Source organism: Rattus norvegicus, chromosome 2, assembly GCF_036323735.1.
Source record: "Rattus norvegicus strain BN/NHsdMcwi chromosome 2, GRCr8, whole genome shotgun sequence".
NCBI lineage: Eukaryota > Metazoa > Chordata > Mammalia > Rodentia > Muridae > Rattus > Rattus norvegicus.
In genome coordinates this window covers 14,391,567-14,413,461 of record NC_086020.1, presented here as the reverse complement: position 1 = coordinate 14,413,461, position 21,895 = coordinate 14,391,567, and the positions used below count along the sequence as shown (strand labels likewise).

Sequence of the window (21,895 nt, the reverse complement as noted above, 5' to 3'; positions counted from 1 at the left end):
GTATATGTATGGGCCACATGTGGGGCAGGCTCTGAATGGGTGTTCCTTCTACCTCTGTTCTAAACTTTGTCTCCCTATTCCCTGCCAAGGGTAATATTCAGCCTCTGCTGTGCCAGGTTCATCCCTAGATATCCAATGGTTGTCCTTTCTGATGTCCTTTCTAGCAGATTAATTTTCCCACATTCCTTGTGGCTGCATTATGGCTCATACCCCAATTTTGGTGCCCCTTCCCCCATGAAAATATATCTGACTGTCAAAATTGAAATAAGCTGCCTGTAACTCTCTTGTCACCCCATGGTTTCTAAGCATTGTTTCTAATGAAAGCAATTTTCTTGTTCCTGAAGATTGTTTGTTGTGTTTGCAGCCACCAATGCATGCAACTTCTTAACCATATTATTTAATGCATGATTTCATTCACCAGACTACAAACACTATATTCTCACTTTAAGAATGATTAAACGAGTGCTCACTTCGGTAGCACACATACTAAAATTGGAACGATACAGAGAAGATTAGCATGGCCGCTGTGCAAGGATGACACGCAAATTCGTGAAGCGTTCCATATTTTTGAAAATATCATCCTGAGTGAGGTAACCCAATCACAGAAAAACACACATGGTATGCACTCATTGATAAGAGGCTATTAGCCCAAATGCTTGAATTCCCCTAGATGCACTGAACACATGAAACTCTAGAAGGATGATCAAAATGCAAATGCTTCACTCCTTCTTTAAAAGGGGCACAAGAATACCCTTGGCAGGGTATAGGGAGGCAAAGTTTAGAACAGAGACTGAAGGAATGCCCATTCAGAGCCTGCCCCACATGTGGCCCATACATATACAGCCATCCAATTAGACAAGATGGATGAAGCAAAGAAGTGCAGGCCCACAGGAACCGGATGTAGATCTCTCCTGAGAGACACAGCCAGAATAAAGCAATTACATAGGTGAATGCCAGCAGCAAACCACTGAACTGAGAACAGGACCCCCATTGAATGAATCAGAGAAAGGACTGGAAGAGCTTGAAGGGGCTCGAGACCCCATTTGAACAACAAATGCCAACTAACCAGAGCTTCCAGGGACTAAGCCACTACCCAAAGACTATACATGGACTGACCCCGGGCTCCAACCTCATGGGTAGCAATGAATATCCTAGTAAGAGTACCAGTGGAAGGGGAAGTCCTTGGTCCTGCCAAGACTGAACCCCCAGTGAACGTGATTGTTGGGGGAGGGCAGTAATGGCGGGAGGATGGGGAGGGGAACATCCCTATAGAAGGGGAGGGGGAGGGGGAGGGGTTAGGGGGATATTGGCCTGGAAACCGGGAAAGGGAATAACAATCAAAATGTAAATAAGAAATACTCAAGTTAATAGAGATAAAAAAAATAAAAAAAAGAAATGCAAGTAAATAAAATATCCAATAAAAACGAATTTTGACTTTTGATTTAAAAAAAAAAAAGAATGATTAAATGAATCAGACCTGAAGAGAACCATTGTATCTGGGACTTTCAGACTGATAACCTGATGGGGGGATGAATTTATAAATGTTGATAGTGATTTTTAGGTTAATCATCTAATTTATAGGCATGCACCTCTACACCAGAACCCAAATGTAAAAGAAAAAGTCTGTGCTAAAATTAAGAGATCTACATAATGGCCTACAGTTTTGCACTTTGGTATTTGTTTAATTTCAAAGAAAGTGAAGTTATCTATTTTAATATTATTTCATAGATTTGGAAGAGAAGAGCAGAACCGAAGATATCAAATATCTTCAGTGTTCCCCAGCTTCTGGCCTAAGAAGGAGTTTTACATTAACTACTGAGCATGGCGGAAGTTTACCTTTTCTTTGAAAAAGTGAAGTCCTGATAGAAGGTGGCCATCTGTTCTTCAGATTGCTAGAGCCAGAACAAAAGGGAAAGAGTAAAATGTAATACAGAACGTTTATATTAGATCTGACAAAGGATGCCTACACAAGGAAGTATGTTCTTACACAGCAAGACAAACTTCATGAACTAACTTGGAACTTTCAATGTGGAAAATTTTAGAGTTAATTCAAATTTGTATCCCAAAATGTTTAAGTGGAATTTTTGTTAAGAATTCAGAGAAGTGAAGCTTTTTTAAATTCTTGGTCATTGCATTAATTTAATATATTAAAGATATTCCATAGAACTTATGTGTTAAAAATCCAGAGTGTCTTTGTAGGATATGTGCCATGCATGGATTTATTTGAACACATGACAGCAAAGACTAGAGACAAAAGTTAAACCAACTTGAGCCTCTAAATTGTTTTATCTTTTTATGGACATCAAACAGAAACAGTACAATGCTTATCACAGAGTTGTCTGATTTGAGAAAGTCTTGTGGTCTGCGAGGAAAATACCAACAAAAATACAAAACAAAAGGGAACACAGCCAACTTCATTTTCTCTCAAAAGGCTCCCTTTCACAGAACAGTTTTTTAAAGTGAATGGTCCAAACTTCTGAAGTGTTTGTGGTCCAAATTTTTCTTCTCTTCTACCAAGTTCTCCACAAACAGTTCAATTCCATCCAAGACAGCGCCCAGAAGAGTGGTTGGCATGTTTTTCAAACTACGCTCAAAAAAAGTCTGTGCATCTTCTGCCTCTTAACATCTTACTTTTCAAGGGATTTTTAGGATATCGATAGGGTCATAGTTCATCCTATCTCATGACAACCTTTGACCAAGTAAAGCCATTCTTTACATCATAAATGTTTTAAATTGCGCATATACTAAATGTAAGCCTTTTCATTATATTTCATAAATAATACACTATCCTAGCATTCACATTATATTGACTACGAAAATCCATCTATGATTCAAACATAAATGTTCATGTATTCTGCACACACAGTTGTATATAATTTTGTCTTATATTGATAGATTTGGGGGCTTCTACAACAATGTTCTGTGGACAATAAGAAAATAGAAGAATTGCTTCACATTTATGTACAACTTACGACTGAAGGTAGAATAATGTCTACAATGCATTATGAAAGATGGTATCTAGAAGTTCAGAGCTGTGGAAGTGTACTAAGGAGGAAAATCAGTCCCAGTGTACACTGTAGGCAAGCCTAAAGATGCTCACATGGCTGAACTGTCCTATAAACAGTTCACTCTCAATACAAAAAATGTAAAGACTATGCTTTTGGAGAATTTTTATTTAATTATAATTTTTATTATTTTTTCAACTTTCTATACTTTCTAAAACTTTTTTATGTAAATAGTAGTTAAAAGCCAATAATTTATTAAAATGGACTGGGAAATTTAGTGTACTAATAGTGAATCAGAAAATAGTGTCATGTGCCCAAAAGCCTAAAAATAAAGATGATTAGGAAAACAAGGAATGTAGTAAATAAGGATGTATCCTACTTATCCTATATATCAATATATGCACAAATATACATAGACATAGACAGACATAAACATAGACATTATACATATACATATACATGTGTATGTATATGTATATATATGTATATATATATATATATATACAAACACACACACAGGGAGAATGTTGCACTTAAATATAATGATTGAAGTAAAGTTTCAATAAGTATCTTTTCTCAACTAAATATTTGTAAATTGAACTTTATGTTTACATGGGTTTTTGAAGATTTGATGTTATAATTTTGCACACCTATACTTATGTGGGTACAGCTTTAATACCTTTTTTACCATACCATAATATCATATGGGCTGGATCCCCAGGTGGAGCAGGCTCTGAATGGCTATTTCTTCAGTCTCTGATCCAAATTTTGTCTCCATATCTCCTCCTATGAATATTTTTCTATATTCTAGAAAGACTAAAGCATCCACACTTTGACCATCATTCTTTTTGAGCTTCATGTGGTCTGTGGATTATGTCTTCGGTAATACGAGCTTTTGGGCTAAAATCCACTTATCAATGAGTGTATATCAATTTGTGTTTTTTTGTGATTGGATTACCTCACTTAGGATGATATTTTCTAGTTCCATCTATTTTCCTACGAACTTCATGAAATTATTGTTTTTAATAGCTGAGTAGTATTCCATTGTATAGATGAACCACATTTTCTGTATCCATTCCTCTATTGAAAGGTATCAGAGTTAGTTCCTCCTTCCGGCTATTATAAAAGGCTGCTATGAAAAAGTGGAGGATATGTCCTTGTTATATGTTGGAGAATATTTTGCATATATGCCTAGAAGTTACCACTAAGTTAGCTGGCTCCTTAGGTAGTACTATGTCCAATTTTCTGAGGAACCTCCAGGCTGATTTCCAGAGTGGTTGTACCAGTCTGCAATCCCACCAACAATGGAGGAGTGTTCCTCTTTCTCCACATCCTCGCCAGCATCTGCTGTCACATGAGTTTTTGATCTTAGCCATTCTCACTGGTGTGAGGTGAAATCTCAGGGTTGTTTTGGTTTGCATTTCCCTCATGACTAAGGATGTTGAATATTTCTTTGGGTATTTTTCAGCCATTCGATATTACTCAGCTGAGAATTCTTTGTTTAGCTCTGTACATCTTTTTAAATATGTTTATTTTATTGTTTGGAGTCTAATTCCTTGAATTCTTTGTATATATTAAATATTAACCCTCTATCGGATGTCAGATTGGTAAAGATATGCTCCCAATCTTTTGGTTGCTGTTTTGTCCTAATGGCAGTGTCCTTTGCTTTGCAGAAGTTTTATGATTTTATGAGGTCCCATTTGTCAATTTTTGATCTTAGAGCATAAGCCATTGGTGTTCTGTTCAGGAAATTTTGCCCAGTACCCACGTGTTCGAGGCTCTTCTCCATTTTTTCTTTTATTAGTTTGAGTGTACCTGGTTTTATGTGGAGGTCCTTGATCCACTTGGACTTGAGTTTTATATGGGATGATAAGAATAGATTGATTTTCTCCCAATGGAGGAGTTAGAGAAAGGACTGAAGAAACAGAAAGAGTTTGCAATCCCATAAGAAGAACAAAAATATCAACCAACAAGACCCCCCTGAGTTCCCAGGGACTAAACCACCAACCAAAGAATATGCATGGAGTGCCCCTTAGCTCTGGCCATATATGTAGCATAGGATTGTCTTTTCGGGCATCAATGGGAGGAGTGGCCCTTGGTAATGTGAAGGCTTGATGCTTCAGTGTAGGGACATGTCAGGGCAGAGAATTGGGAGGAGGAAGTTGTTGGGTGGGTGGGAGAGTACCCACATAGAAGTAGGGGGAGTGTAGGTAGGATAGGCAGTTTCTGGAGGGGAAACCGTGAAAAGGGATAACATTTGAAACGCAAGCAAAGAAAATATCCAATAAACAAAGAGAAAAAATTTTTCATATGTAAAATAATGGATATGTAAAACCATGTCACTGAAATTAAACATTTCATAGACCTGGGTTATGACATTTCCACAAAGCTTTTGGCTGTGCTGCTGATCATTTTGTCTACGTCACTTGCAAACCTTGCCAGTACTCTCTAAGCAAAGATGGACCTGGACCTGATAACTTGTGATTTGTGTACTGTGTGTATGATGTTTGAAGATGTGCTTCACATGTGCTGATTCTGGACCTTCATGTTCTGTTCTTGCTTCTCTTCATCTTCAACCATGAAGTTTTTATCACTGCTTCTTTTGCTGGCCTTTGGGTTGCTGAGGCTTCCCATTGTGAAGATCTCCACCATTGGTCACATTATAACGTAATTTCTGTCTGAAAGAAAACACAACAGCTGCTCCATATAAGACATCTGGTACTGATACGAATGCTTCAGCTTAAGAGCAAAGTAAAAATAATTACTTTTACACAATATCAAGATGGATTTCCCTGAGCTCTGATGAGAAGAGTTGGTGGAGACATCCTATTTAGTGCTGAGTTTTAGTGTTCAGTTCACTAGAAAACACCAAACACAAACCAGCAGCTACAGTGCAGTCCACTTGGCAGACACCACACGTGAATCAGCAAGGGAAGTTCAACCCAGAAGAAAAGGTGAGGCTCATCAGTGTGCCAAATTCCACAGATTGTTCAAGCTGCCGTGGGTATTTGATGATCTTGGTGTTGTCGTTGAGGATGACATAGGAGCCCTCTCATCATACTGAATTTCGTCTAGCAAGAGTGATTTCAGAGAAGGAAGCAAAATAAACAATGGAATGCATACATGAATATGTAACAAACCGAGTGGTAAGCTTGGAACAAAGGCCATCTGACACTGAAACATCAGTGGTTTTGAAAGTCAGCTTGCTGCAAGCTAGGGTCCTTGGAGAGGAAGCAGCCTCAGTTAAGAAAATGTCTCCAGTAATTCCTGCTATAACACATTTTCTCAATTTTTGACCAGCCTATTATATATGGTACCAAGCCTCAGCTAGTAGTAGTTCTGGATTTTACAGGAAATCAGGCTGAGCAAGCCATGTGAAGCATACCAGTGAGCAGCTCTCATACATATCCTCTGTACCAGAACCTGCCTCCAATTTCCAGCTCTGCTTGAGTTCCTGTCCTGACTTTACTCAGTGATGGACACTGCTGATCTGCAAGTGTAGGCCAAAGAAATGTTTTCCTCCCAAACTTGTGTTTTGATCAGGATGCTCTGCTGCAGCAATAGAAATCCTAGCAAATACATAACTCAAATATCATTGATTAAATATGACCTTCACTAAATTAACCCAGAACCAGGAAAAATTGAGTGTAATGAGGAAAATAGTTGAAGATTCTCCAACATATTCATTTGTGGTAAGGATGTGATTAGTTAGTGAGCAATAAGCTTGAAGGTAGTGTTTCCTCATGTGTAAGACAAGTACTAAGACTACAAATGCTGAATCCCTGAATAAAATATTGTTTACAAGGAAAGGATTTCTTAAATTTTAAAAGAAAATAAATTAGTGTTATCAAAAAACTGGTTATAGGGATCCTATAAGCTTCTGATAAAACTCTAGAATTTTGCATGTTTACTTTTTTATCCTTTGTTTTGTATTGAATCCTGTCTTGCAATCAGTGTCTCTTATGACTACAACCCTTCCTGTTTTGTTGTGTTTTTTTGTTTTGTTTTTGGTTATTGTTGTTGTTGCTGCTGTTGTTGTAAACTATGGTCTTCTAGTGAAGTGTTGGAATATGTGAACATTGTATGTTGACCAGGTGGGATTAAAGATCACAGATATCAGGCTCTTTCTGAAAATAAATAGGAGGATTAATCGTGAAAAAGTGTGAATTGATTTGCATTCTTCTACACACTGACCTCCAGTTGAACCAGCACCATTTGTTGAAAATGCTATCTGTTTTCCATTGGATGGCTTTAGTTCCTTTGTCAATGATCAAGTGACCATGTGTGTGGGTTCATTTCTGGGTCTTCAATTCAATTCCATCTGCCTGTCTCTGTACCAATACCATGAAGTTTTTATCACATTTCTCTGTAATACAGCTTGAGGCCAGGGATGGTGATTCCCCCAGAACTTCTCTTATTGTTGGGGATAGTTTTGCTATCCTGGGTTTTTTGTTATTTCCAAATGAATTTGCAAATGACTCTTTCTAACTCTGAAGAATTGAGTAGGAGTTTTGATGGGGATTGCACTGAATCTGTAGATTGCTTTGGGCAAGATGGCCATTTTTACTATATTAATCCTCCCAATCCATGAGCATGGAAAATCTTTACATCTTCTGAGATCCTCTTGAATTTCTTTCTTCAAAGACTTGAAGTTCTTGTCTACAGATCTTTCACTTCTAGATTAGAGTCACACTGCGCTTTTATATGTTTGTGACTATTGTAAAGGGTGTCATTTCGCTTCCTGGTTGCTGCCGCTGCAGAGAGCCCCTGGGCAGCACCCCACGAGTGAACTTGAGCCTCGGGACCACAGGTAAGACCAAATTTTCTGCTGCAAGAAAGCTGCCTGGTGAGCTTGGGACACACGGAAGCAGAATTTCTCTAGAACCGGGCACGTTCTGTGTTTACCGGAAGTCCCACACCCGCGGATCCCGGCCCGCAGCAGCTCTCTGCTCCCAGACCCGGTGAGAGAGAGACCCAACCGCCTGGTCAGGTGGGCACTCCTGAGGCTGCAGAGCGGAAGAGACCACCAACACTGCTCACCCTTGCCCACATCCCTGGCCCAAGAGGAAACTGTATAAGGCCTCTGGGCTCCCGTGGGGGAGGGCCCAGGAGCGGCAGGACCCCTGCCACAGACACCGCCGGACCCTGAAGGAAACAGACCAGATAAACAGTTCTCTGCACCCAAATCCCGTGGGAGGGAGAGCTAAACCTTCAGAGAGGCAGACAGACCTGGGAAACCAGAAGAGACTGCTCCCTGCACACACATCTCGGACGCCAGAGGAAAAAGCCAAAGACCATCTGGAACCCTGGTGCACTGAAGCTCCCGGAAGGGGCGGCACAGGTCTTCCTGGTTGCTGCCGCTGCAGAGAGCCCCTGGACAGCACCCCACGAGCAAACCTGAGCCTCGGGACCACAGGTAAGACCAAATTTTCTGCTGCAAGAAAGCTGCCTGGTGAACTCAAGACACAGGCCCACAGGAACAGCTGAAGACCTGTAGAGAGGAAAAACTACACGCCCGAAAGCAGAACACTCTGTCCCCATAACTGACTGAAAGAGAGGAAAACAGGTCTACAGCACTCCTGACACACAGGCTTATAGGACAGTCTAGCCACTGTCAGAAATAGCAGAACAAAGTAACACTAGAGATAATCTGATGGCGAGAGGCAAGCGCAGGAACCCAAGCAACAGAAACCAAGACTACATGCCATCATCGGAGCCCAATTCTCCCACCAAAACAAACATGGAATATCCAAACACACCAGAAAAGCAAGATCTAGTTTCAAAATCATATTTGATCATGATGCTGGAGGACTTCAGGAAAGACCTGAACACACTTAGGGAAGCACAGGAAAACATTAATAAACAAGTAAAAGCCTACAGAGAGGAATCGCAAAAATCCCTGAAAGAATTCCAGGAAAACACAATCAAACAGTTGAAGGAATTAAAAATGGAAATAGAAGCAATCAAGAAAGAACACATGGAAACAACCCTGGATATAGAAAACCAAAAGAAGAGACAAGGAGCTGTAGATACAAGCTTCACCAACAGAATACAAGAGATGGAAGAGAGAATCTCAGGAGCAGAAGATTCCATAGAAATCATTGACTCAACTGTCAAAGATAATGTAAAGCGGAAAAAGCTACTGGTCCAAAACATACAGGAAATCCAGGACTCAATGAGAAGATCAAACCTAAGGATAATAGGTATAGAAGAGAGTGAAGACTCCCAGCTCAAAGGACCAGTAAATATCTTCAACAAAATCATAGAAGAAAACTTCCCTAACCTAAAAAAAGAGATACCCATAGACATACAGGAAGCCTACAGAACTCCAAATAGATTGGACCAGAAAAGAAACACCTCCCGTCACATAATTGTCAAAACACCAAACGCACAAAATAAAGAAAGAATATTAAAAGCAGTAAGGGAAAAAGGTCAAGTAACATATAAAGGGAGACCTATCAGAATCACACCAGACTTCTCGCCAGAAACTATGAAGGCCAGAAGATCCTGGACTGATGTTATACAGACCCTAAGAGAACAAAAATGCCAGCCCAGATTACTGTATCCAGCAAAACTCTCAATTAACATTGATGGAGAAACCAAGATATTCCATGACAAAACCAAATTTACACAATATCTTTCTACAAATCCAGCACTACAAAGGATAATAAATGGTAAAGCCCAACATAAGGAGGCAAGCTATACCCTAGAAGAAGCAAGAAACTAATCGTCTTGGCAACAAAACAAAGAGAATGAAAGCACACAAACATAACCTCACATCAAATATGAATATAACGGGAAGCAATAATCACTATTCCTTAATATCTCTCAATATCAATGGCCTCAACTCCCCAATAAAAAGACATAGATTAACAAACTGGATACGCAACGAGGACCCTGCATTCTGCTGCCTACAGGAAACACACCTCAGAGACAAAGACAGACACTACCTCAGAGTGAAAGGCTGGAAAACAACTTTCCAAGCAAATGGTCAGAAGAAGCAAGCTGGAGTAGCCATTCTAATATCAAATAAAATCAATTTCCAACTAAAAGTCATCAAAAAAGATAAGGAAGGACACTTCATATTCATCAAAGGAAAAATCAACCAAGATGAACTCTCAATCCTAAATATCTATGCCCCAAATACAAGGGCACCTACATATGTAAAAGAAACCTTACTAAAGCTCAAAACACACATTGCACCTCACACAATAATAGTGGGAGATTTCAACACCCCACTCTCATCAATGGACAGATCATGGAAACAGAAATTAAACAGTGATGTAGACAGACTAAGAGAAGTCATGAGCCAAATGGACTTAACGGATATTTATAGAACATTCTATCCTAAAGCAAAAGGATATACCTTCTTCTCAGCTCCTCATGGTACTTTCTCCAAAATTGACCATATAATTGGTCAAAAAACAGGCCTCAACAGGTACAGAAAGATAGAAATAATCCCATGCGTGCTATCGGACCACCACGGCCTAAAACTGGTCTTCATTAACAATAAGGGAAGAATGCCCACATATACGTGGAAATTGAACAATGCTCTACTCAATGATAACGTGGTCAAGGAAGAAATAAAGAAAGAAATTAAAAACTTTTTAGAATTTAATGAAAATGAAGATACAACATACTCAAACTTATGGGACACAATGAAAGCTGTGCTAAGAGGAAAACTCATAGCGCTGAGTGCCTGCAGAAAGAAACAGGAAAGAGCATATGTCAGCAGCTTGACAGCACACCTAAAAGCTCTAGAACAAAAAGAAGCAAATACACCCAGGAGGAGTAGAAGGCAGGAAATAATCAAACTCAGAGCTGAAATCAACCAAGTAGAAACAAAAAGGACCATAGAAAGAATCAACAGAACCAAAAGTTGGTTCTTTGAGAAAATCAACAAGATAGATAAACCCTTAGCCAGACTAACGAGAGGACACAGAGAGTGTGTCCAAATTAACAAAATCAGAAATGAAAAGGGAGACATAACTACAGATTCGGAGGAAATTCAAAAAATCATCAGATCTTACTATAAAAACCTATATTCAACAAAATTTGAAAATCTTCAGGAAATGGACAATTTCCTAGACAGATACCAGGTATCGAAGTTAAATCAGGAACAGATAAACCAGTTAAACAACCCCATAACTCCTAAGGAAATAGAAGCAGTCATTAAAGGTCTCCCAACCAAAAAGAGCCCAGGTCCAGACGGGTTTAGTGCAGAATTCTATCAAACCTTCATAGAAGACCTCATACCAATATTATCCAAACTATTCCACAAAATTGAAACAGATGGAGCCCTACCGAATTCCTTCTATGAAGCCACAATTACTCTTATACCTAAACCACACAAAGACACAACAAAGAAAGAGAACTTCAGACCAATTTCCCTTATGAATATCGACGCAAAAATACTCAATAAAATTCTGGCAAACCGAATTCAAGAGCACATCAAAACAATCATCCACCATGATCAAGTAGGCTTCATCCCAGGCATGCAGGGATGGTTTAATATACGGAAAACCATCAACGTGATCCATTATATAAACAAACTGAAAGAACAGAACCACATGATCATTTCATTAGATGCTGAGAAAGCATTTGACAAAATTCAACACCCCTTCATGATAAAAGTCCTGGAAAGAATAGGAATTCAAGGCCCATACCTAAACATAGTAAAAGCCATATACAGCAAACCAGTTGCTAACATTAAACTAAATGGAGAGAAACTTGAAGCAATCCCACTAAAATCAGGGACTAGACAAGGCTGCCCACTCTCTCCCTACTTATTCAATATAGTTCTTGAAGTTCTAGCCAGAGCAATCAGACAACAAAAGGAGATCAAAGGGATACAGATCGGAAAAGAAGAGGTCAAAATATCACTATTTGCAGATGACATGATAGTATATTTAAGTGATCCCAAAAGTTCCACCAGAGAACTACTAAAGCTGATAAACAACTTCAGCAAAGTGGCTGGGTATAAAATTAACTCAAATAAATCAGTTGCCTTCCTCTATACAAAAGAGAAACAAGCCTAGAAAGAAATTAGGGAAACGACACCCTTCATAATAGACCCAAATAATATAAAGTACCTCGGTGTGACTTTAACCAAGCAAGTAAAAGATCTGTACAATAAGAACTTCAAGACACTGAGGAAAGAAATTGAAGAAGACCTCAGAAGATGGAAAGATCTCCCATGCTCATGGATTGGCAGGATTAATATGGTAAAAATGGCCATTTTACCAAAAGCAATCTACAGATTCAATGCAATCCCCATCAAAATACCAATCCAATTCTTCAAAGAGTTAGACAGAACAATTTGCAAATTCATCTGGAATAACAAAAAACCCAGGATAGCTAAAGCTATCCTCAACAATAAAAGGACTTCAGGGGGAATCACTATCCCTGAACTCAAGCAGTATTACAGAGCAATAGTGATAAAAACTGCATGGTATTGGTACAGAGACAGACAGATAGACCAATGGAATAGAATTGAAGACCCAGAAATGAACCCACACACCTATGGTCACTTGATTTTTGACAAAGGAGCCAAAACCATCCAATGGAAAAAAGATAGTATTTTCAGCAAATGGTGCTGGTTCAACTGGAGGGCAACATGTAGAAGAATGCAGATCGATCCATCCTTATCACCCTGTACAAAGCTTAAGTCCAAGTGGATCAAGGACCTCCACATCAAACCAGACACACTCAAACTAATAGAAGAAAAACTAGGGAAGCATCTGGAACACATGGGCACTGGAAAAAATTTCCTGAACAAAACACCAATGGCTTATGCTCTAAGATCAAGAATCGACAAATGGGATCTCATAAAACTGCAAAGCTTCTGTAAGGCAAAGGACACTGTGGTTAGGACAAAACGGCAACCAACACATTGGGAAAAGATCTTTACCAATCCTAAAACAGATAGAGGCCTTATATCCAAAATATACAAAGAACTCAAGAAGTTAGACCGCAGGGAAACAAATAACCCTATTAAAAAATGGGGTTCAGAGCTAAACAAAGAATTCACAGCTGAGGAATGCCGAATGGCTGAGAAACACCTAAAGAAATGTTCAACATCTTTAGTCATAAGGGAAATGCAAATCAAAACAACCCTGAGATTTCACCTCACACCAGTGCGATTGGCTAAGATCAAAAACTCAGGTGACAGCAGATGCTGGCGAGGATGTGGAGAAAGAGGAACACTCCTCCATTGTTGGTGGGATTGCAGACTGGTAAAACCATTCTGGAAATCAGTCTGGAGGTTCCTCAGAAAATTGGACATTGAACTGCCTGATGATCCAGCTATACCTCTCTTGGGCATATACCCAAAAGATGCCTCAACATATAAAAGAGACACGTGCTCCACTATGTTCATCGCAGCCTTATTTATAATAGCCAGAAGCTGGAAAGAACCCAGATGCCCTTCAACAGAGGAATGGATACAGAAAATGTGGTACATCTACACAATGGAATATTACTCAGCTATCAAAAACAACGAGTTTATGAAATTCGTAGGCAAATGGTTGGAACTGGAAAATATCATCCTGAGTGAGCTAACCCAATCACAGAAAGACATACATGGTATGCACTCATTGATAAGTGGCTATTAGCCCAAATGCTTGAATTACCCTAGATCCCTAGAACAAACGAAACTCAAGACGGATGATCAAAATGTGAATGCTTCACTCCTTCTTTAAATGAGGAAAAAGAATACCCTTGGCAGGGAAGGGAGAGGCAAAGATTAAAACAGAGACTGAAGGAACACCCATTCAGAGCCTGCCCCACATGTGGCCCATACATATACAGCCACCCAATTAGACAAGATGGATGAAGCAAAGAAGTGCAGACCGACAGGAGCCGGATGTAGATCGCTCCTGAGAGACACAGCCAGAATACAGCAAATATAGAGGCGAATGCCAGCAGCAAACCACTGAACTGAGAATAGGTCCCCTATTGAAGGAATCAGAGAAAGAACTGGAAGAGCTTGAAGGGGCTCGAGACCCCAAAAGTACAACAATGCCAAGCAACCAGAGCTTCCAGGGACTAAGCCACTACCTAAAGACTATACATGGACTGACCCTGGACTCTGACCCCATAGGTAGCAATGAATATCCTAGTAAGAGCACCAGTGGAAGGGGAAGCCCTGGGTCCTGCTAAGACTGAACCCACAGTGAACTAGTCTATGGGGGGAGGGCGGCAATGGGGGGAGGGTTGGGAGGGGAACACCCATAAGGAAGGGGAGGGGGGAGGGGGATGTTTGCCCGGAAACCGGGAAAGGGAATAACACTCGAAATGTATATAAGAAATACTCAAGTTAATAAAAAAAAAAAAAAAAAAAAAAAGGGTGTCATTTCCCTAATTGCTTTTTCAGCCTGCTAATCCTTTGAGTAGAGGAAGGCTACTTAGTTTTTGGAGTTAATTTTATATCCAGCCACTTTGCTGAAGTTATTTATCAGGATGAGGAGTTCTTTGGTGGAACTTTGGGGCCATTTAAGAACACCATCACATTATCTGCAAATAGTGATATTTTGACTTCTTCCTTTCCAATTTGTATCCCTTTGACTGCCTTTTGTTGTCTGATTGCTCTGTCTAGGACTTCCAGTACATTGAATAAGTAGGGAGAGAGTGGGCAGCTTTGTCTAGTCCCTGATTTTAGTGGGAATGCTTCAAGTTTCTCTCCAATTTTTTTAATGTTGGCAACTGGTTTGCTGTATATTGCTTTTACTATGTTTAGATATGGGCCTTGACTTCCTGATCTTTCAAAACTTTTAACATGAAGAGGTGATGAATTTGACAAATGCTTTCTCAGCATCTAATCAGATTGTCATGTGGGTTTTTTTTTCTTTGAGTTTGCTTACATAGTGGAGTACATTGATAGATTTCCATATATTGAGCCATCCCTGCATCCCTAGGATGAAGCCTACTTGATCATGATGGATGATCATTTTGATGTGTTCTTGGATTCAGTTTTAGAGAATTTTACTGAGTATATTTGTATTAATATTCATAACGGAAATTGGTCTGAAGTTCTCTTTGTGTGTTGGGTCTTTGTAGGGTTTAGGCATAAGAGTAATTGTGGCTCCATAGAAGGAATTGGGTAGTCTTCATTCTGTTTCTATTTTGTGGATTAGTTTGGACAATATTGGTATTAGGTCTTCTATGAAGGTCTGATAGAATTCTTCACTAAACCCTTCTGGTCCTGGGCCTTTTTTGGTTGAGAGACTTTTAATGCATGCTTCTATTTCTTTAGGAATCATGGAATTGTTTAGATGATTAATCTGTTCCTCGTTTAACTTTGGTACCTGGTATCTGTCTAGAAAATTTTCCATTTCTTCCAAATTTTCCAGTTTTGTTGAATATAGGCTTTATTTTGTTCTAAAGCTTTAAGGTGTTCTGATGAGGTGTTAGTGTATGCTCTCTCCAGGTCCTTTTTGGAGTCACTCATAGCTATGAGTTTTCCTCTTAGCACAGCTTTCATTGTGTCCCATAAGTTTGGGTATGCTGTGCCTTCATTTTCATTAAATTCTAAAAAGTCTTTAACTTCTTTCTTTAGTTGTTTCTTGACCAAGTTATCATTGAGGAGAGTGTTGTTCAACTTCCATGAGTATGTGGGCTTTCTGACATTTTTGTTGTTATTGAAGACAAGTTCTAGTCCATGGTGATCTGATAGGATGCATGGGATTATTTTGAAGTTCTCGTATCTATTGAGGTCTGTTTTGTGATCTATTATGTGGTCAATTTTTGAGAAGGTACCATGAGGTGCTCAGAAGATGGAGTATTCTTTTGTTTTAGGATGAAATGTCCTATAGAAATCTGTTAAATCCATTTGGTTCACCACTTCTGTTAGCTTCTCTGTGTTTCTGTTTAGTTTCTGTTTTGATTTTCTAAAACATTGTTATACACAATGTTATAAAATTTAAAACCTATTCTTGAGTGAATTATAAACTAATAAGATTTTATTTTGTATAAAGGAAAAATAATAAAAAATATACAAAATAGAAATAATGTAAAAGTAGCAAAATGCAAAGAGCTCTGGGAAATGAGATTACTACTGACCCAGACTAATGAGAAAGCCAATTCTTACATAAGGCAATAACTGTACTAACAAATAGAGATAAATAAAAACACTTCTCAGGTAGGTAATGACTATTAGGAATGTTGTTAGGAATTAATAAGTTTTTATGATCTTACGTATAAAGTGACCAGGTAGAGATGGCAAGAAACTAATGGAGAACCTAAGTCCCTAAAGTCAAACTGGACTGTAACATTAAGGGAAAGCTTGGGAAACATGTGGCTAAGGAAGTGCTATTCTAAGATTGCCTTAATACTATTTCTTAAAAAATCAAGAGACAATATTCCTCAAACTCTATGTATATTATTAGCACCAACCCAAAGCCTATAGAAATGCACATTCTTTTTTATCTTATTTAGAAATCTTTATTTTGATCCTAGAACATGGTCTTTCTTAATTTACAATAATTTGCACTTCGCCAAGAATTTTTATTGTGGGATCTCAACTTCAGTTACATTTTTAAAATTTTTTTCCTTTCATTTTTTTTGACATTACAACATGATTAAATCATTTCTCCATTCACTTTTGTCTCTTCTCCTCTTGACCTCTTTAAATAAATGACCTCTTTTTCATTAATTGTTGTTAAAGAATATATGTATATATATATATCATACATATTACCAAATGTAGTCTTCTCATTTTGCCATCCTACTCTTGTTGGACAAGATCATCCTTGGCAGTTAAATCTGCCAAGTGTTCCCAGTGCAGATTCAAGATTGCTCTACTGCTACCAAGTAGAAAGTAGATTGGAAGGGACAGAGACCAAAGCTCTGAGATCCATCATGGACTTAGGAAAGCAGATAGGAAACCAGAGAGTAGAATGCTCAAATCTTATGTGTGCTGTATGAGAGAGCCGTGCCTGAGCTAATCCCTGTGGGCAGAGAAAAGTGTTTTAGGCTAGTGATAAAAAGGACAACCAACATTCTTGGTATTTGTAGTCATTGTCATTATGAATAGAAAACAAATATCTATCTCTGGTAGAAGCAGGCAGGTGGATCAGTGGAATAGAATTGAAGACCCAGAAATGAATGCACACACCTATGGTCACTTGATCTTTGACAAGGGAGCTAAAACCAATCAGTGGGAAAAAAAGATAGCATTTTCAACAAATGGTGCTGCTTCAACTGGAGGTCAGCATGTAGAAGAATGAAAATCGATGCATTCTTATTGCCCCATACAAAGTTTAAGTCCAAGTGGACCAAGGACCTCCACATAAAAGCAGATACACTCAAACTAATAGGAGAAAAATTGTGGAAGAGCCTCAATCACATGGACACTGGGCAAACTTTGCGGAAAAGAACCCTAGTGGCTTAGCTCTAAGATTAAGAATTGACAAATGCGGGGTTGGGGATTTAGCTCAGTGGTAGAGCGCTTGCCTAGCAGGAGCAAGGCCCTAGCAAGGCCCTGGGTTCGGTCCCCACCTCCGAAAAAAAAAAAAAAAGAAAAAGAAAAAAAAAGAAAAAGAAAAAAAAAGAATTGACAAATGGGACTTCATAAAATTGCAAAACTTCTGTAAGGCAAAGGACACTGTCATTAAAACAAAACAGCAACCAACAAATTAGGAAAAGATCTTTATCAATGCCACATCAATAGAGGATTAATATCAAATACATACAAAGAACTGAAGAAGTTAGACTCCAGACAATAAAATAACCCTATTAAAAAGGATATACAGAGCTAAACAAAGAATTCTCAGTTGAGGAATATCAAATGGCTGAGGAGTACCAAAAAATATATTCAACATCCTTAATCATCAAGGAAATGCAAATCAAAAGAACGCTGACATTTTACCTGACACCAGTCAGAATTGCTAAAATCAAAAACTTAGGTGACAGCAGATGCTGGTGAGAATGTGGAGAAAGAGGAACACTCCCCCATTGTTGGTGGGATTGCAAGCTGGTACGACCATTCTGAGAATCAGTCTGGAAGTTTGTCAGAAAATTGGACATTGTACTCCCTGAGGACCCAGCTATACCACTCCTGGGCATATACCCAAAAGGTGCCCCAACATATAACAAGGACACACGCTCCACTATGTTCATAGCTTATTTACAATAGCCAGACGCTGAAAAGAGCTCAGATGCCCTTCAACAGAGGAATGGATACAGAAAATTTGGTACATCTACACAATGTAGTACTACTCAGGTATTAAAACAATGACTTCATGAATTCATAACAAATAGATGGAACTATAAAATATCATCCATCCTGAGTGAGGTAATCACAAAAAAACTACACACACACACACACACACACACACACACACACACACACACACACTCACACACAATATGCATTCACTGATAAGCAGATATTAGCTCAAAAGCTCTTATTACCCAGATACAATCCACAGACCACATGAACCTCAAGAAGAAGGACAACTAAAGTGAGGATGCTTCAGTCCTTCTTAGAAGGGGGAACAGAAATATTCATAGGAAGAGATATGGAGACAAAGTTTGAAGCAGAGACTGAAGTAATGGCCATTCAGAGGCTGCCCCTCCTGAGGATCCAGCCCATATTCACAGAGCCACCAAACCTAGACAATATTGCTGGTATCGAGAAGTGCATGCTGACAGGAGCCTAATATAGCTCTCTCCTGAGAGGCTTTGCCAGATCATGACAAATACAGAGGCAGATGCTCGCAACAACCATTGAACTGAAAATGGGGTCTCCATTGGAGGAGTTAGAAAAAGGACTGAAGGACCCAAAGAGGTTTGCAACCCAATAAGAACAACAATGCAAACAAATCAGAGCTCCCAGAGACTAAACTACCATCCAAAGTGTACACATGAACAGATACATGGCTTCAGCTGCATATGTAGCAGAGGATGGCCGTGTTGGGTGTCAATGCAAGGAGAAGCCCTTGGTCCTGCCAATGCTCAACCCACCAGTGTAGGGGAATGTCAGGGCGGGGAGATGGGAGGGGGTGGGTGGATGGGTATAGGAACACCCTCATAGAAGAAGGGGGAGGGGATGGAATAAGAAGTTTTTGGACAGGAAAACAGGAAAGGGGATAACATCTGAAATGTAAAGAAATTAAAAATATAGAATTAAAAAACAAATATCTATCTAAATTAAGCTTTAGTTCAATCTATATTATCATGTGAAACTATGAAACTGTACTAACAGCATCAGCGTCTCCTTTTTCCTTTCTGTGGAAAAAATTTTGTAAATCACCATGAGAATAACACACTTTACTACTCCTGTCTCCCTGCCTTACAAAATTCTAACTCTCTTTGGTTTCACACCGTTCTCTTTTAATGGCCTTATTTGTGCATTATTTCATTTTCATTATATGTTGTGCCATTTTGTATCCCCCATGATTATGTTTTCACTGAACAGATGCACAACAGTTTTGCTGCACCAAATTCTATGATCCATAATTAGATGTCAATATGTTTTCTTTATGAACTAAATACATTTTTAGTTACTTGGACATTAATTAAAATCACATGCTTGATTGTTACATCCTTTCAACACATTTTTGAGGAAATATTTTTGGTTTACTTGAATACTTTAAAACATTCAATTTTATAATATACAATTCTTTTTTCCATAATAATGCATAATGTTAATATATAAATATTAATTATAGATCTACACCACAGAACCCATTAACAAGATATAACCATTCACATATGAAAGAAATGCCTTTTGATGAATTAGGGGAAGCTATTTTTTAATCATTGCTTTAAAAATATGTTTTGTATTTGGATGCAATTCTAGTAAAAATAAATGAAATGGTTTTTCAAAATAACGGGAATTAATGACCAATGTTTACCTATCATGATAACAAAAACTTGAAAATTCATAAAAATTTATATAGATATGGGAAACCCTGAATGCTAGGAGGGTCCAGAGCTCAGACTCGTCAGTAATATCAGGTAGTACTGAAGTGAAGGAGCTGCATGGACCTCGGTGATCTGTTCATACGGAAAAACTAAAAACATGGGGTTTTCAATGAACAGATAGGCATCACAGATCTATCTTTAAGGGGTGACTATTTAAGCTCTTATTTGAGAAACTCCAATTCATTTTTATAAATATGGTCTGAATTTGATCAGATAGAAAGGTAGATAAACATATTTGAACATTGTGTTAGTATGTCCTTGTCCTCTTTCTGTTCCAAGTTTTACATGTTTACATTCTCATAAATCTTGCATGAAGTCTCAGAGGCTATAAACAGCCCTTCACTATATTGTTCGATAAAAGCTGTCATACCTACAAACACTGGCTCAGATTTTGCCTCAAATGTATGAGGACATAAAGATATAAACTCTGAATTTACAGAAATTTTTTTATACCAAATAACTCCACCTCTAGGAATATCAAAGGTGACAAGGTGATATTTCTCTATCTATACATAGGTATCTTGAACTAATTATATAAAGTAGTAAAAGGACAGTGGCAGGGTCCAATAACAGCATTCTTCATGAAAAGGTGGCATTTTCAAAATTTTTCAGAATATGCAAGCTACAAAACTGAGCTTATTTAACCCCTAGGGACATTTAATAGTAGAAAATACATAATTAGCAATATATTCCAAGAGATAGAACAAAATATTTGTCCTGAATGTATTAGAAGGGTTGGCTAGAAATTGTTTTCTGTTGAAAGTGCATTCTTGTTTGAAATGTCCCTTATATGTGGCCTAGTGTTTGTGTTGGAAGAGCAGAAAGTATCCATGTTAGAAATTGGGCAGGTGGGTCTCACTCTCTACCTCACACTGACGGAATCATGATTTTCCGCTTGACAAGTCCTCTAGGACCCGAGTCCTGCACAGTGAGATTGAGCAGTCTTTTCCAGAAACTTTTATGCATAAAATAGTGCTCATAAATTATAGACTCAATCATATGTAACAATACCTTAGATGATTAATAGAGAGAACTAGGTGAAAGAAAATATTAAACCTATATTGTAAAATTCCTTCTTTTTACAACTCCAAATTTAAGTGAATACCTTGTATTTTATCTACTCACCCTGACCAGGATTCAGGTCATGTTTTTATTCCACTTGTGAGAGATACTGCCACATAAGCTGCTTCTGACGCTTACCAAGGCTAACCTTTCTAAGGGAGCTACTTGCCTTGGTCTCTGTCCCCTGGAAATCTTCCCAAAGAGGAATTGGTTGCCTTTACTAAACCATGCTCGATACAATAATTTACTAGATTCAAAGGTGATGTTCTCTCCCCTCAATATTAACCAATGCTTTCCATTCGATAGCACACAGCAGGACTTCGATTTCTAGCAGTAAGACACGAACTCCTTCCCAGAAAAACCAAAAATGTAATATGAATTATCACTTAAACTGATGATGTCACTAGAAAATAAGAAGTTCATCATTGGGCTAAAATTTCAGCAGATATACAACATATGGTGTTAAGGTTATTGGGTTGGATTGAGGAAATTACTGAACAGTACTCATAGTCTCTTCAAAATAACCTTCCAGAATGTAAGGGCTGAATGATGGAGACAAAGTTCTGCCCAGGGTGTTAGAGTCTAATCGTTATAACCATAGTGCTCGGGACATTAACACAAATTTCTGCCCAGGGTATGGAGTCTAATCGCTATAATCACAGTGCTCAGTACACAAATACACACTTCATCCCAAAATAAGGATTCATTTCACTTACTGAAATTAGGAGAAGTTTGTATATCTATGGAGACTGAAAAATAGTCTAATGAAAATAGTTTGGCACAATCATACACATAAAAGCTTAACTTATGACAAAGGTGATTCTTAACATTGATAAAATATAGAAACTACAGTGAAAAAGAGGAGGAGCCACTGGTTACTTGTTTCTTTTTTTTTTTTTTTT

The 21,895-nt window shown here is 38.4% G+C and overlaps 1 non-coding gene across 1 annotated transcript; it reads left to right on the top strand.

Moving 5' to 3' along the window:
* Positions 1-462: 462 nt before the first annotated feature.
* LOC120101160 (U6 spliceosomal RNA) lies at positions 463-569 on the top strand. Its single transcript, XR_005501557.1, has one exon. It is a non-coding gene; the product is annotated as a U6 spliceosomal RNA (small nuclear RNA).
* Positions 570-21,895: the final 21,326 nt, after the last annotated feature.